The sequence below is a fragment of the Grammomys surdaster genome, unplaced genomic scaffold (assembly GCF_004785775.1).
Source record: "Grammomys surdaster isolate TR1022 unplaced genomic scaffold, NIH_TR_1.0 257, whole genome shotgun sequence".
NCBI lineage: Eukaryota > Metazoa > Chordata > Mammalia > Rodentia > Muridae > Grammomys > Grammomys surdaster.
In genome coordinates, this window is record NW_021604698.1 from 4,808,346 (window position 1) to 4,822,542 (window position 14,197).

The window sequence follows — 14,197 nt, forward strand, 5'->3', positions numbered from 1 at the left end:
TTCCCTCCCTGTTCCCTTTCCCACTCAGGTCTTTCCCTCCCTCCCCCCTCCTGTGATTGCTTTCTTCTCCCTCCTAAGTGGGATTGAGGTGTCCTCACTTGGGCCCTTCAGCTTGTTAAAATCCACAGCTATTGCACCAAAACTTTTTGTTGGAAAGCTGTTCTTTCCCCCATTGAATTATCTCAGCACCCTTGTAAAAACAACTGACCGTAACTGAAAATATTTACTCTTGGCTTTTTAATTCCCTTCCTAGCCACATGCTCATACCTTGCAGTCTTGATTACACATATAAAACAATAATAGAGGATCCTTCCTGGAACTATGTACTGAAATTAACTTAAAATCAAACACTGACTTATATGTAAAAGCTTTATTATGTTTTATTTATTTATTATATGCACATATATGTGTGGGCATGTGTAACAGCCCGTTCTGCCCCACATTTGGGGGTCACTTTGTCCTGGCCTGAGCTGTTGCTCCGATCTGTGGGTCAGGGTCTAGCAAGAGAGAGTAGAGACGGAAGGGCAAGAGACTCGAAGAATGGAGACAAGACAGAGAGTCTGGTCAAGTCCCGTTTATTGAAAGGAAATCATGGGTATATATAAGCACAAGCAGGGGAACGCAGCTGAAGACACTTTACCACATGCACCTTGCAGCTGGGGGCACTAAACAACAAAACAAGATATGTAAGAAAAACAAGAAGTTTATCAGAGTGTGCTCAGCTGTTGTAGGCTGTTGAAAACAAGTCTCTTGTCAGGGAATATGGCCTGAGATGGCTGCAAAGATGACAGATGCTTTCTGCTAAGAGTCGGTTCCCAACAGGCATGTGTGTGCTGTACATGTATGTGGAAGTTAAAATGCAATGGTGGGAGTTAGTTATCTGCTTCTACCTTATGGTTCATGGAGGGTCGCATTCAGGTGATTAACTTTAGCCACAAGTTTTTTACCTACTATACCACCTTTCCAGCTCCGTAAAAATAAAAATTTAAATTTAAATTTAAAATATATATATAGTTCTGGAATGGGTGGTACGGTTTGTTAAATTTGATATGAAACTTAGAAATAACTGAAATTCATCAAAAGTTTGAAAAGTTGTTTTATCAAGAAGTAGAAAAGATAGCCCACAAAGGGCAAAGATACTTGTGATTTTTACAGTCAAGTAAAAACTTGTGTCCAGAGTATAGAAATTACCTCCTACAGCAACCCAATTCAAAAATGGGGAAAATAATTTCAGTAAAAATCTCTCTAAAGGAAACAAGGAAATGACTAATGGCTACATTTAAAAAGTCCAGCATCATTGACCTTTAGGAGAATACAAACCCAAACTCCAATGAGATTTCACTTTAAACCCACTGACATGACTATAGTCAAACAGAAACAGGAACATGTGCTGTCGAGAGGTGTGAGAGATAACAGAACAAACTCCACCTTAAAGCAGGCTCCGTTTTAAATTAAACTTAGGAGTTAGCCAGAGCAAGACTGACTCCATGACAGGCTGTATACTGGCAGTTTGAGAGCCTACACCTAAGTGTCTGTTTCCCAGAAATGAGAACCCAGATCAAGGAACCTGTGGCCAGTCAACCACAGCTGTGAGCAGCCAGTATGAAAACAGCTTGCCATCTGGCCTAAAATAAGACTAAGTAGCTGAAATAAATAGATAGTCAGCCCTTAGGAGGAAAGTATCTCGTATCTAATGTTTTAAATGTCATAAATAAATTGCTCAAGATAACTGAGCTCACTGCTAGCTAATGATTACATGAAATGTTTGTAGTTTTACATGCCAACCAATCATGTAACTACTAAGTTGGAAAGCCCCTAACTCAGCTGCAACCTCAATAAAAAAGGCTAAATCTTAGGTGATGGGGCCTTCAGTGCCACCCTGCTGCATCACAGGAGCCTGAGGGTCCAAGCTTGAGCTTGAATGAAGACTTTTGCACACAACTTCAACTCTGATGGTCTTTGGGGACCTTGGATCTGGGCATTACAGCTACTGGGACTAAAAATCACTGTGCTACTTTGTAAAACACTTGAGTATTTTCTTCAATGGCTGAACAGAGAGTTCCTGTAAGACCCAACAATTGTAAGCTACATCTTAAAAGAAATGAAAGCATATGACAAGTATAAAGAAAAAGTTATACAACATATATGTGAGTGTTTACAGCAGTATTATTGACAATAGCCAGAAAGTAGAAATAACTAAAGTGTCCATAACTAACAGATATGAAAACATGTGCTGTATTCATAGATGGGATGTTACTCATATATTCACATCCATATCAGAATATATCCAAATAGGGATAGACACAGATGAAATGAGCCATGAAAACACTGTGCTAAATGAAAGAAGAATCAAGTCACAAAAGGGACACACGTACTTTAATATTCTAGTGGCCCAAATGTCTGGCATAGGCAAAACTGAAGAAAACTATAAGAACTTTATGTTCCCAGGATTAAGGGGATAGCGTGGGAACTGCCAGTGCTTACTGAGTCCTGCGGAGGGTGATGAAAGTTCTCAGCTATAATCTTTGCTATAGTTATGTTTGTACAACTCTAGAAATGCATTATATATGTCAAAGTAAATTCTATCCTATGAGGATCATATCTTGATAAACCAGTTTTCTTCAAAAAGTTTCAGACATGTTGCTTGCAGCAAATCTAAACTTCTAGTATATGAGCAAATGCCTGAAGACCATCTTTGTGGACATTTTATTTCTGAAATTTTTTTTTTTTTTGAGAGAGAGAGAGAGAGGCACAATCTTCTGGCCTCAGTCTCCAAAGTTAGAATTTGGCTAACACAAGTTAATTTTATTTCCAGTTTTAAGTAAACAAATAATAGTTGGGCATATGCTGCTTCTAGGAGTGAAGAAAACAGACCCAAAGTTACAATTCATGGAATCTCAATTTATAATAGAAAAAGGGAAACGACTTCCCAGTTCGTCTCAGTGTACCCACTCCCTTCCACTCACCCAAATGTGTTTCCTTGAATTCACAGCCTCATATCTAAATGTAAAAGAAACTAGCCATCTAAAATAGCAATAGAATATTTCTAAATATTATTCCTTAAATATAAATTGATAAATGTTCCTAGTCCGTTACTAGTTTTTAACCATGCCAAGAAGCTGCCCATATGGTATTACTTCAAATAATGTTATAATCTGGTCATTTGTAATTGACCCCTTAGGAAAATTAAAACTCTTTGGTTTGTTTTAATCTCCTGTGAGTGTCCAATAACAATTTTCTGGATGCTGGTGCAATGCATAGCATTCCTGGTGAATTTAGAAATATGGGCGTAGATATCATCAATCAAATTATCTTTCAAGCGTTACATGCTCCAGCTCTGTCATTAGAACTACATGGTGCTGTCAGGCGAGGAGTGTGCCTGCTGTGCCTTTCTATTCTCTTCCTTTGGTCATACCTGCATGGTATTCTTTTATTTACTCAATCAGTCCAAATAGAAAGCAGAACTCATAGAGTGTTAACAAATACTAGATACCATGATCATATTTCTTCCCTGGAGGAACATGTGGCTTATTGATGAGAGACAGAGGACATACTGATGAGCCTGTAAGCCTCTGTGTACCAATTCTTTACCACAGTCCCGCTGAGCCAAAATCTCCTGTGGCAATGAGTCCATGGTGTGAGTATGTGCTCACTGATTTGGACAAACATACACATTTCTTTCATTATTCTACATTGATAAATTTTCTCCCTCTGAGAGAGCAGATAGCCATTTGTTTATATCTTCTGACTTTATTTTTTACTTTTTTAAAAGTATACCAAGAATTTACTTTAGAGTCGAGCATGGTGAGTTTCAGAGGCAAAGGCAGAAGGATGATGACTTTAAGGTCAAACATAGACGATCTGGTAAGTTCCGGTCAAGCCTCAACTCTGGAGTAAGGCTCTGACTAAAACAATAAGTTGGTCTATGGCATTGTCATTTCTTCTGATAGTCTGTATGGATGGAATGTGAATAATATGAAAATAATATCATTGTGAAGGACGCAGGAAATCCTGTTGTACATAATGATGAAGCCCACATAGTGGTCAGCACATGAATCCTTCCTGAGAGTGACAGTGACTAGCTCAGTGCAATGGAGATCGGCTTCTGTCCAGCCAACCACTGTCTGCAGGTGGGGCAGGCAGGGAGTGGAGAGGAGGGAGTATTTAGCTGCCCTTGTTTCTTTTGGGGGTACAAAGAGCACTCCCTTCTATTTATGAGAAAGACAATTTCTCCAAATCTCAGTTCTGTTAACACTGAGTAGCACGGTAAAGAGTAGAACCCCTCTTTTTTTAATTTGTGTTTCCTTAATTGCTTTTTAATCCATTGCCACACTCAAAAAATCAAATCATCTTGTGTTTTGTTATTGGTTCACACATGTTTCTGATGATATAAATTTTGACTGCGGATCTTATTATGAATATCCTCTTATTCCTATCACTCGGTCTTCAATTTTATTCCTACTTATTTCCAAATATAGGCTTTTTATTTTTCTTAAATTAAGGATCCATTTTTCTTTTGTACTTTTCTGAGAGAACTTTCACTCCATTTTTAAAATCTGTATCAAGACCTAACTGTAAATGTTCCAGAAATATTACAAAAAAATCTGCTATCTAACCTTTATCCAGATTCACCATTGTTGGCATTTAGTCTCATTTGCTGTATAAGTGTCTCTCTGGTACACATGCATGCACATGGACATGTATGGAAACTGTTAGTGAATTAGATTAACCCATCGTACCTTAATCTCTATATTTGTTATGCATTTCCTACGGAGAGACTAAAATTCCATTACATAACCATAGCACAATTATTTGCACACCTAGTTGCAGTGTAAATGCATCTTTCTCAGTCTATGATCTAATCCAGGGTTGTGGCTCACATTTTGTAGTCAATTCTCTTTTGCTTTCTGATCTAGGAAAAAAAATGTTCTACCTTTATTGACTCAAGACTTTTAGCAGGGAATAACCAGGCATTGTGTAAAACAGCCTTGAGTTAGACTGTTAAATTTCTCCATGATTAGACGCATATTATGTATTTTGAACAAGAATATTACATATGTACCCCTGTGCACCTAACAAAGCAGTGACTCTATGCTATGCCCTACAATTTCTTTGTGACTACTCATCTTGCCTTTGAGCACCTAATTTGGTGGTGGCCACTTTAAGTATTTCTTGCCCCTGTTATTGTGTAAATTATAAAGAAGCATATTTCCTTTTTACATATTCATCTCTCCCATACTACATCCCAAATGCCATTCCCCGTCACTCCCCTCCTCCCACTCTCTCCCCCCACCTTTCCTCTCCACCAGACACATCTCTGCCTCCCCTTAAAAAAGAACAGGCCTCCCAGGGACATCAACAAAACATGGAATAACAAGCCCAGGCACATACCAGCATTTCAAGGCTGGATGGGGCAAGGCAGTAGTAGGAAAAGGGTCTCAAAGGCAGGCAAAGAGTCAAAGACTGCTCCACTCCCACTGAAAAAAAAATACTTGAAATAAATATCCTTAAAACATTTCAAAGTGCAGCACCCTCTAATGATTCTCGCTTAAATTATAACAATACTTATAAAATTCTGACTTTTTAAAAACGGCATTCTATTTGTGCTTATTAATTGGAGATCTTGGATTTAAGAAAAGTTGCTCCATTTCTCTGAGACATGAACTTTGCTTGGGGGGAAATCTGACGGTGTCCCATATGAAACCAATTTGTTGGTCATCATGTTCTGTGCAAGTGTTAGGCAACTTTGATTTCCAAATACATTGGATCCCAGGCACACACCTTTCTAGCTACCTAGTCATTATGCCAGAAGCAATGAAGACAAAAGCAATATTGCAAACTGTTACCAAGACCAAAAAAGCAACTTGTAAGGCAAGTCCTGATGACTAATGAACAGACAGACCATATTAGAATACAAATGGCTGCAAGTCACTGGGGACCCTGGTTGGTGGGATGTTCCTAGACATTGTTTCCTTCTGCTAGCAGGAAAAGAAAAAAAGCTTTGTGAATTTTTCATCCTTCTCATGTTCCATTAGATTGACACCACAGAATCAAAGTACCCAGTGAAAATCAGGAAAGTCTAGCTTTTGTGTGCAGATCAATATCATGCTTGTTTGTGAAAAGTTAATAGGGTGTGTGTGTGTGTGTGTGTGTGTGTGTGTGTGTGTGTGTGTGTAATAGCTTAGAAGACAACATAAGGAGACCATACTACAATAAACCCCACCCCTCTAACTTTAGTATAAGTCTTTATAGCTCTCCACATGTATGTCTTCAAGTAAAAATAAAAATAAAAAAGTTGTTCATGACACGATTTGGCCACTTTGTTCAATTTTGTTTTTACTTAGATGCTGAGACTGTTGGTGAAGTGATATTAATTAGAAAGTATTGATGAAAAATGTCTCTACTGGATATGTGAGTCTAATGAGCAAGAACGAAATCTAATACTCACACAATGAAGCAAAGATAGAAAAGTGTGAGACAATCCATCAAAACGCTTCCAGGTTGTAAATACAGCAGTCTGTATGCCAACACCACCTCACCTCACAGATCTCTTCTCTAGAAGCTAAAGACATTATTGAAGAGTCCAAGGTAACGTCCCTTCGTCAATGTTCTCTTCATGGAAGCTTAGGTCACAGCCACCTAATTCCAAGGCCATAAAGGTTTAGAGTTAAAGAGTAACAAAGAGAAGCCCCACCTCTTATTCCAAACATGCGTGCCTCCCTTGTTCCTGCACGGATTTCTATAATTCCATCTCTGTATATGTTTCATTTGGAGCACGACGATTCAAAAGTTGGGAAGGTTTGCTGTAAGGAGGGAAAGAGGCTGGTGAAGTTACAAGCACGTCACAATGCATAGAGTCATACAAATTTACCTCCAAAAGCCCAGGTTTGGATGTGCAATGGTGAGGGTCAGAGCCTGTTCAACGCCATAGTCACCAAGGAGACTCTGGATTAACATGTTTCAGAAGGCTTACCAGCACTCCACTTCATTATCCACAGCATTAAGGGTTTAGATAAAAGGAACTGTGATTCCTCCCAGCTGTGACATTCTGTCATTCCTGACTCCAGGGAGTGGAAGAGCTGCTGTATTTGTTCATATGAAAATTAAAGGGATGGACAATGGTTGGATTAGCCAGTGACTGTATGAAGATGACAAGGTAAATAACATTCTCAAATGTTGTCTTTATATTCAGTCCTATACAGCCCTCAGATGAGAACTCAACTATTGATTCGTAAACATGGACTGAGGAGTGCTTATTGTATGCCAAAGATTTATGTAACAAGGAAAATCTGTCACACCCAAGATCAGTTTTTGCAAGCTTAGGAGGATTTAGGACAGCTGAAGACATACTCTAAAAACAAGAACAATGATGGGGGTCTCCCATTCCCACCCCTGCCACTGACCTCTTCTCCCCTTCTTTCATTTCAGATAACATTCAGAAGACAGAATTTTCATCAACTGTTTGCAGATTTACCCCTAAAGGCAGCATCTCTTCAGCAAACTTTGCAACTGAATTTCAAGAACTATTTGCATCTACCATGGAAACAATCTCTTTCATCTTTAACAACCGTGATCTTAACACGTAGATACAGAGTAGATGAAAGACAGAATCATTGAGTCGGAAAAAAAGTTGCTGAAGTTTACTCCTCACCTGAAACACCCCCACCACTCCTACGGACACCAGGCCCAGAGTAGCATGTGATAGCACCCCTAATCAGCATTCTCCCGATGTTTGCCAAAGCCCCAGTATCCAAGTTTGATGAGAACTTGGTCTTTCTCTCATTGCCGTGACAGTGAAGAATTCCAAGTAGCTGATCTGATAGGCCATAGATAAAAATAAATTTCCTACAGTATTGATGACCTTCTCTAAAAACCCATGACCTTGATGGACAGTCACTGACACATGGCTGTATGAAAGCACTCAAGTATTTTTAGTCACGTACAAGAGGATGGCAGGATGTTGGCAAACTTGTAAGTACAAAGCTGGGGGTGTGCAGTCCTGAGCCTTCTGAGTTGAAATGTACACTGTGTTCTATATCTGTGTGGCACTCCATTGCTAATAGACTGTCCCCAGCCTTTCCCAATAAGGCACATGGAATAGGCATAAGTAGGAGCTTCAGTCCCAAGGGCCTTGAGAACCAGCTGAAGGGTATGTTGATTATAGTGTTACTATTGCCAAGATTTCAGAAATAACCTTTAAGCTAATAGGAAGTGTTATGCGTGCATGATTGCTGCATGGTACAGCCCAACAGTCACCATTTTATCACAACAGGAACTTTGTCAAGCTGTGCTCCCTCAGTGGTCTGAGCCCCATAATTAGGGAAAAATTTTATACACTATGACTATATAACAACCTTTCTCGTGACTGAAATCAAAATAGATATGATTGCTTCAGTTAAATAATATCTTGCAATCTTGGTATTTGTTGAAAGTTATCTACATCAGAAGTAGTTATGAGACAGTATGCAATTTAGAGCAGTAGGGGAAGAAAAAGCAAGCATTTGTTGAAAGTTCCCTAAATCAGGCACCAAACTTTGTATTATATTAGTTGACCTACTTAATGTTTAAACAGAAGATGGAGAATATTATTTGAGATTTGCATTTTAAGAAGTGGAAACTAAAAATATTAAGTAATTTATTCAAAGTCACTGAATTTAAGAATGCATGACTCAAACATATAGTTTACCTGTTCTGTGCTGTCTCACGGACTGTGTCTATCGGTGACTGGCATTTAACAAAGTTCTTGAATTTCATCATGAAGCCCAGGCTGTGGTCCATGTGTTTACAAGTAAAAACTGTAGACTTGCCCTATGTCTTTGATGCTAGCCCATAAATTGTCTAGAATGTAAGAAACTTTTCATCAATTCAGGCCAAAGATCCCAGGAACTATAGGGAGGGGAAAATTAAACAACCTAACAGACTAACTGAGGCTAAAGGAGCACTACAGAAGACTATCTGAGCTTTGGCAAAATACAAGTGCACCCCTAGAAATTCCATGCACATTTGAATAAGCAGTTCTGCCAAGCTCCTGGGGCCACAATGTTATACAGGAAAGTTTAGGTCCATAGTGTTTGGGGGATATTGGGAGTTTAAGGAAATGTCTCTCCTTGCAATGAATAGCATGTCTACATGTAAACTCTGTTTCTTGGTAAAAAATACAATACAGTGAACATATCAATGACTTAGTATTTGGTCAGTAAATATTTATTAAATAGGAATCTGACTTACCACACTGCAAATCTACCCCCTCTATAAAGCCAACCCATTGAGCCCCTGTCAAGCTCATCTCTCTCATTTAAAATTCACTGTCCTAATGATTGCCATTTTGTGACATAATTCACTTAACTATATGCTCATCAACTATACATCCTTGAGGGAAGACCAAAATCTGAGAATGCCTGTGTCATATAACCTGGAGTGCCTGCAGTGACTATGTTGACTGATAAGACTTGATGGCAAGCATTAAAGACCAGTCTTTAAAGATAAGAAATATCCTGAAGGCAACAGTAACAGAAACCTGTGAGTTGTACCCACTTTCCTTTGGCTAGGGATTGACAGTAGGGCAAAGCAGCATCTTCCTCCTAGCATGAGAAATGCAAGCCAAAGTTCAGGGATCTTCCTCTACTTAAAAACCTGAGACTTAGAAGGTTAGAAAGAAGGGTAAGCCCAGACCTTATCCTTCTGTGACTCCCCTTGAAAAGCAGCTGGGAAGCTGGCCATAGTGGTAAGTTTGGAGGCCATACTCAGCTACATAGCAAGTTTAAGCTAGCTTAGAATACATGAGAACCTTAACACACACACACACACACACACACACAAATACAGAGAGAGAGAGAGAGAGAGAGAGAGAGAGAGAGAGAGAGAGAGAGAGAGGCATACAGAGACACACAGGGAGACAAGGGAGGAGAAGAGGAAAGAGAGAGGAGAAATGACTGTACAGAAAGTAGTAGAGGAAATGTCAATGACTGATTAGCAACTCCAGTGCAGAATCCTGACCTGTGACAGGATAATCCTCCCAACTTAGAATATTAGTGGGTTACAAAGACATCAAGACCTCACTCTCTGAGGCTTTGTTTCAGTGGATGTGGTACTGTGTGACCTTGACTCCTGCAAAGTAGCCTAGCTGTGTCATACATGCCCATGGCAGCCAGGGATCCCACGAATGGGTGAAGTGACACACTCAGGTGCCCTGTTTCTAAGGGAGTACCAGAGGCGAGAGAGTGTGATGACTGCAGATTTTTGTTTTGATATGCTTTTGATTTTCATCCTCAATCTTCTAGCACTGTTGTAATCAGGAGCCGTTCCTTGGGTCATGGAAGAATCTGGTTTTAAAGTTAGGTGGGAGGGAGCTGCTGAAGAAAAGAACGATGTTAGATGACTAGTAGCTAAATCATTGAATTCAAGTAAAATGAATATAAACAGAACCTACTCTGCACCAGAATACATAGATATTTTAGGTATTGTCTATTTAATTGCAGAATTCTGTTTCCACAGATTTGAGCTTCTCCTACTCAAGGCATATGCACACATATCACACACACATACACACACACTCCACTCCACAAGGTCACATGATAAAATTTTACTAGTTCTTTTCTCATTTATATTGAAATACTGAAATCTGGAACAGTAGACAACTGTCAATAAGTCAAACACTGCACAGTCAAAAAAAAATTCAGCTGAGCTCCCCAAACTGGGCTTCGACCCAGGCAGCTGATGTGCTCATCCACTTGGACAGAAAATCTGAAAGGTGGCCCTGAGTTTTCCTCCTGTTTGCCCATTGTCTCTTCCACCGAGCATCAAGCATGTGGCTTTTGTCTGCCTGATGTCTGTTCTTTCCTCTGGTGTCGGACCTCCCACCGCTATCCTGGGAGAAGCCCTTGTGGTCTTACAGTGGACTACATCCTCCCATCAACATTTCTATCTCCAACTCAGACTGCCTGTTTCCATGTTTCCCAGACTCCCTTGGCATATCCTTTCATAGACACTTATCTGGCCATTCTGGAAAACTGCTTCTGGGGACAGTTCTGCAGAACTGTCTCACACACTCCATCCCTCACTCTCCCCCGTGTGTTCATTTTGGCCATGTAGGCCTCTTCTGTACTACCAAACACTCTTAACCTTTTTACCGTTCCTGTCTTCCTCTCCCAGAAATAGCTGTCACCCCACCCTTACCTTGCTGAAAAACTCCTTATCCTCCTCCAGGGCGAGGTGGGAGCATGCTTTCTGCCACTATTGTTCCCTCCTGGAAACTCTGGGACTGAGCGTGCTCCACAATTAAGGCATTAGATCACCCAGTGCCTACACTGAACTCGAGGTCACACCCTTCTCAAGAGAATGGGTCTCACCTGCAGGAGGAGGTGCTGTGAGCAGAGCTGTGCTTACATGCATCAGTCTCCAGAGATCAGCAGGAGCTTCACAGTTGAAAGCAAAGCTGAGTGCCAAGGACTTTTTATGCCTTTGGGACCCAGGGTCTTAAAGAATCTTCCCGATTGGTCTGAAATCAGAGATCCACAGGGGTGCCAGCAAAGTGTCTATGAAGATGCAGCTGCCCTGTGGGTCATGAGTTCCTTAATCTGGAAACCTTGGAAACTATTCAGAATCACTCGTGATATGTGCTTCAAAAGTGCATGGGACTTTGGAATATACATTTTTTTCCCCAACATCAAATCACTCACTTGGTACTGTTACAGATTTTTAAACATATTTATTATCTTATTTTATATGTATGTGTGTGAGCCTACAGAGGTCAAAAGAGGCATTAGATTCCACCCCCCCAACCTGGAACTTGAACTACAGACAGTTGTGAGCCACCATGTGCTGCTGAGGACTGAACTTGGGTCACTCTGCAAGAGCAACAAATGCTCTTAACTGCTGAGTTCATCGAATTACAGGATATTACATAAGATCAGAAAGACTGAAAGGAAAGAAGTCACAAAGTCAAAAATATTACGCAGAGATAAAAGAGATGGTGATATCAGTCATAGAACAATCTGGAGCTGTCTTTCTGTATTTCTCTAACCCTCAGAAATGGGAGTGACAGTATAGAACTCACTCCTGTCCTGACACACTACTGTTTATCAACTCCCCTTGTACCATCATAGGTGACCTGTACATCTTTCTGTATGGTGGGGGAGTGCCTCCAAACACTAGCACACAGGGCTGAGCCCTGACCACTGAAGAGCACAAGCCCAGCCCAGCTTCTGGCTCATTTTCTAGTATTGTCATTAGAGTTAAAATAGCTGTTTCTTAAGCTATGGGACATGGAGTTTCCTAATTCTAAGGGACAAAGCATCCACCTTGAATTCAGAGGCCAAGGCTGGTCCCATCGCTCATGCATTTTTTTAATTCCTTGGGTACATAGTCAGACCTCCCTGGACAATACCGCAGTCGTTCCTCAAGGGAGGCAAGTGACAGCTGCCACTTCCAAGAGATTCTGGTGAGAATTCATCAGCTTTCATGTGAGCAAATAGTTTAGAACCCATAAAAGTAACACATGACTGGGGAAGGCTGTTGCTAGTCTCAGGCATGGAAACACAGTTTAGTTGGTCGTGGTCTCAGAGTACCTGTATCACTGACAAGGAATCAGGTCACCGAGGCTTTTGTTTAAAAGTTTAATACAGGAGTGTTCCAGTTCAAAGTAAAACACTGAACTGTAACACCGAGGTCACAGATCCAAAATTTTAAGCTATGCATAACACCTGAAAATAATAAATTAACTATGACATCCACTGAAAACAGTACTCTGGGCTGGAGAAATGGCTCAGGCAGTTTGGGCTGACATTCCAAACATCCTATAAAAAGCCAGGAACAGTAGTGCATACCTCTATACCCAAGTGATGGGGAAGTAGAAACAGGAGGAGTTCTGAGACTATACCGGTATAACTGAATCCGTGAATTCCAAGTTCAGTGAGAGATAGCCTCAAAAACTAAAGAGAAGAGTTACTGAGAAAGATATTGATATGGACCTCTGTTCTCCACAAACATGCACATATATACACATACATGCACACAAAAATATTGTGCACTCGTATGCATGTGCATATGCAAGTACACAAACACATACAAACTTTTTAAAAAGAAAACGAGTGTCCTTTTCTAAGGCCAACTCTCTATGTGAAAATCATCCTAGAATTTGACAAAAACTCCAAATGAGGATAATGATAAGTGGAATACCGAAGAGACAAATCAAAGTCTCAGAAAAGATGAATTTAAAAGAAGTCTAACAATTCATAAAATGAAAAGACATCAGCTGTAAGGAAAAGTATCTGGCCTATTTTGTATTCCGTGTTGTGATCATCTTACACAAAATAGAGATTCACTTAGTATTTGCTGACCTCAGTGAATTAAAGTAAATATAATCAACACCTTGTTTGCCTTCTTTTCCCTCTCTTCAGACAATATCCTCAGTTTTATATAACATTGCACATTTACCCAATTTTCAGTTGATGCTTCCCATGGAGGACATTGTCCCCAGCTCATCAAGGAGTACACAGGACAGAAATAGAAGCCAGCCTCTAGCTAGTCTCCCTGTGGTCCCATCATTGGTGCAGTGGGGAATTTGTCCATTCAATAAACACATACTGAGCACTTAATTTGCCATCAGACAGTAATGTGGGCACTGGAGATGCTGCACACAACAGAAAGCTCAAGGCTTCTACCCTCACTGGAAGCAATGGGGTGGGGAGGAGACATAAAAATATATTCATGCATACCTCTTTATATACTTCTTCACAAATGGATACAAGTATGCATGTGATATATGTCCCTATGTAGGTGTACATATCTGTCTATGTGTGGCTATAATGTAGAGAGAATGGAAGGAGGAAAAACAAGATGTGAAGCAATTTAAAATTCTGTTCATGTGACCGCAAGAGTGACCACAGAATTCAGACAGAGAAGTAAAATTACACTTACAGAAGCTCATGTGACAGACTAGGGAAACAGCTCAGTGGGGTCATGTACTTGAGTTTGGATACCTAGCACCCACATAAATACAGGTGTGGGTATTTGACTCACCTGAGTGAGTCAAAGACAGGTGAATACCTCCCTAGCCACACATGCTAGCCAATCAGTGAGCAGTGGGTTCAGCAAAAGAACACATCTCAGAAACAGACAGGGAGAGGGAGAGGGACAGGGAGAGGGAGGAGAGGGAAAGGGAGAGGGAGAGGGAGAGGGAGAGGGAGAGGGAGAGAGG